Here is a 4,486-nt window from a genome sequence, read left to right as displayed (position 1 = left end):
GATAAAACAAGATAAATCACCCCTGCTTTGAGAAAAGATATAAAACAATAAGTGGAAGCTGGCAGACCTCTTCCATCTCTGCACTCCCCACTATGAAGTGCGCTGTGGAAAATTATAGGACTATTGGGAGAATAAAACCCATTGGCTGGTGGGTGTGGCTTGGGGCGTAGCAGAGGGGCGGTCAATTTGCATGTTTCTCTTTTATTAGATTAGATTATTTTTCTATTTTATACAAACTTATCCCACAAAAAGACCTTATGCAAACAATGTTTAAATTATGCTTTCTACAATTGGAAAAGCCCTGTGTGACAGAGAAGAATAAAATGTATCATTAATATGCATGCTAGTTTTAATCTAACAACTTAACTCCATTATTCTAGTGAACAATAAAAAGTCCTATTGAAAGTAGGCTAACTCTGAAATTAAGGTTTAGTTCTAGGTGATTACATGTGAAAACATAAGGCTGTATCTTCCAATCATAGAAATATTTCTCTCCTTGTTTTTTTTCATTATACTATATATAACTGATGTCCAGTAGAGATTAAGGTGTCATTAACTTATTTATCACTTGCAAATTTGTTTTGGAGACAATGAAAAATAGGGTCAAATGAATCCTTAGGCTACAAGACTTTTCAAAGTGCTTTAGTATTTGCCTATATTAAAATGTTCTAATATGCATGTTTAGTATCACATATGAAATGTGTTAGAAATTATCAACAACCTATAAATTATGAATTCATATGAAACAGGGATTCCTTTTGATTTGTTTCATTAACCTAGGGCATGTGGATTCATGAATAGTATATCTAATGTAAGCCCTCCCATATTATATACACTTCCATATGGTGTTCAGGAATGCACAAAAACTTGAACTGCTATAAAGTTAGTACTATCTAATTCATCTACTATGGAAGGTAAAGTCAGAGCAGGCATTTATGATATTCAGTTTCACAAGAATTACCACTACTTATCATATAAAGGGACTCTGAACTTCCCTTTAGTACTTTTAATTTGGATGCAAAGTCTACTGGAGGCAAATGTATCCAGTGATATTTTCTTATTATACTCAAGACATCTTTTTATTACTCCTATTCCTTAGCCTATATAAGTTTTAATAAAGTGAAGTGATAACAGCCACCAGTGTAGCACATTCTAGCTTACTTAGGGATGGTTCTTTGTGGCACTTCACCAATAGCAATACTAGGTCATTTCATATCATTAGCTTCCTAATAAAACTACTTTTTAGTTGAGAAGTAGATCAGAGAAAGCCTAATAAAAGAGCAGGAGAAAGAAGAGATAAAAACATTAAAAGGTATGGGAAGATACTAAAAACTACTGAATTGTGTACTTTAAGTGGGTGAATTGTATAGTACGTGAACTGTATCTTAATAAAGACAGACGTTAAAGAAAATCAAGAAAGGGGCAGGCGAGTGTGCAGGGGACAGCAGGAATCTGTGGAACCACAATCATTTTAAAGACGTGCTTAGTGTAAACACAGCCTCATTTATGTTGCTTCCATCAAAGCTTTTAATCACATGAATTACAATAAATATAATTACCTTTAAAAATATATTTAATATGTCACATAAACCAAAAGTTCTTTATTAGCAACAAAAACTTAAAAACTATCGACTCTTGTGAGACTGATTAATAAAAAAAGTGAATAAACAAATAATTTAATAAATTAAAATAGGGATATCATTAAAAGCTTTACAGATATTCACATAAGAGCAAATCTGAATACCTATGTAATATAAATTTAAAAATATAGTTGCAATATCCAACTAATTAGAAAATATTTGGAAAAATTGTTGTTCTGCTATTTGCACATATAGAGAAGGACAATATTTCATTACCAAGGTTGGTTTATTCCAGAAGTGAAATTTTTAAAAGCAGGTTTTAAATATAAAGCAAAAACTAAATTGAAAATGTGGATGAAATAAATTAGTTTAGTGTACTAGTATAAGGGAGCAGGGTAAAGATACTAGGAAAAAAGAAGCATTCAAATGCAGGACTGAAAAAAAGGGGGTACATGAAGAAATAAAATGGCTGGAGCTGATAGTTCAATGTGATAGAGAGAAATGAGGTTTAATTGAATGGTAGGTATGTTCCAGAGCTCCATAATTTAAAGAAAATTATTACGAAGTCTGGAGTTTGTATGAAGCTCAATGGGAAAACTCAAGGATTTTAGCAGTGGGATGGCATTGGAAAATTTGGGGAGAGGGGTATGAGAAATATCTGTACTTCCCTCTCAATTTTCCATCAACCTAAAATTGCTCTAAAAAATAAAGTCTTAAAAATAAAAAATAAAACAAAAATAGGCTTTTTAATGGCTATTTGAGCATTAAATAATAGAAGCAAAATTATTCTTTTGATTCAGGTACTGTATTCATATATTTAATTCTTAGTTATATTGGTCTTTAATACTATATTTATTTTCTGAATATTATATCTTTCCCTGTCCTTATTACATATTTTTTTTTCATAAATTGTCTATAATTTTCAAGCTCCATTTTTAGGACACTCATAGAAATTAATGACTCTTTCAACTGATTCCTCTTTGTAGGTCCCAGTATTTTAAAGAATGTTCTCTCTTAGATATTGACATACATGGTGAACTCAGAACATTCTGGTAAACAAATAGTCTCCATTTTGGTTCCATTTCTTTTAAATTATTGAAATGTGCAAACATTTCATCCCACTGCTTTCACAGACACTTTCTTTTTATCCATTTGTTAAGAAATGTTTATCCAAATCAATACTCTATAAAACACTGTTTTTATGAATCTTCTGAATGTTTCACTGAAGTGAGGCACTATAAATTTGTGAACTTTTTCATCTTCATGCCTACATTGGTTAGTTATTTGCTATGTTACAAATAACCTCAACACTCAGTGGTTTAAAACAATGACTCATCACAAGTCTTTGAGATGTTGGGCAATTCTGCTTGTCTTGTCTGAAGCTCAGTTGATCTTGGCTGTGGTTGCTCATCTAGTCATTTGGCTGGTCTCAGATGTCTCCTGCAGGAGCAAAATGTCCTCTTCAACTCTACCACATAATGGCCCTAATCCTCTAACTAACTTGTTCTAAAGGAAGGTCTCTAAGAGAGAGTAGCAGTATGCCAAATCTCTTGAGGCCTAGGCTTACATTGGCAAAATGACATATTTGCCATGGCCATTATCTAAAGTAAATCATAAGGTAAGCCTACTAACTAACTTGTTCTAAAGGAAGGTCTCTAAGAGAGTAGCAGTATGCCAAACCTCTTGAGGCCTAGGCTTACATTAGCAAAATGGCATATTTGCCATGGCCATTTATCTAAAGTAAATCATAAGATAAGCCTACCTCTGGATAGAAGAAGCTACCAAAATACCTTGCAAAGTGCATGGATAGGGAGAAATCAAGAATCAGGGCCATTTGCACAATTACTCTATAAAAATTCCATTCCAGTACAGATTATGAATTTATCTAATTAAAAATAGCTCCACAAAAGTTCCATTAAAATGATTCTCACTGAAATTGTAGACATTTCAAAGATTGAATTTAGAACTTCAAAATTAAAGAATAAAACTATATGATCCCTGGTTTAATTTTTTTTCAGTTTCTCCATTGATTTGAGGAGATAATTTTCAATGCCTTTGCATTTCAAGCATGATTTTCAATAATTATAACACACAAAACTTCAAAAGTGAAACTTTTTTTGTTCTCTATATAGAATAATTTGATTTGTTTCAACTGACTATACAAACTATAAAAAAATTTGAGTACTCATTTATAAAAATTGTTTTATATATTTTATATGAATACGTTTGATATAAAAGTAGTTATTTAAATGTTCAAACTTTTGTTAAATGAAGTTGATGATGGTCAGCAAAGAGAAAGCCACCATTATGGCATGCTTAAGAATAATTTGTATTCAATATCAGCTTTGTCACAAAATAAGGGAGTAGAATTATTCTGGATAAGTGTGTCTACAAATTTTGAAAATACTGTCTTTTTTTTCTATTGCTAAAATTTAGCAAATTGTTTGGATGCAACTGTGAATCCAAGGATATTTCCACTTCATAGATGCTTAATTCTGTGGAATGCGAATTTTCTATAGCAATTGTACTCAATAAAAGTGTTTATTTATACAATAAACATCAAAGCAAATTATTTTATCTTCAATATTGAATTTTAAATCTATATTTCAAGAACATTCACAATAAAAATAATTAAAAATGAATAATGCCATATAAAATCTATCAAAACATCTGAAATTAACTTACTGGTTTTCAATTTGAACCATCTGATCAAACCTATTGAATCTGACATATTTGCAATGTTTACAAAGTTCAACACTTAATGGAGGAACATATTAACAACTATCCTTGCAATTTTAATCATGATCATAAGAAAACTTGAATTTAAAATGAGTAAAGTCAATTTGAAGCACAGTTATTCCATCTAAATAAAGATTCATATTTCATAGAGTGATGAGTTAATTAAG

The sequence above is a fragment of the Myotis brandtii genome, unplaced genomic scaffold (assembly GCF_000412655.1).
Source record: "Myotis brandtii unplaced genomic scaffold, ASM41265v1 scaffold919, whole genome shotgun sequence".
In the NCBI taxonomy this organism is placed as follows: Eukaryota; Metazoa; Chordata; class Mammalia; order Chiroptera; family Vespertilionidae; genus Myotis; species Myotis brandtii.
The sequence above is the reverse complement of the archived record's forward strand: the minus strand, read 5'-3'. Positions refer to the sequence as shown.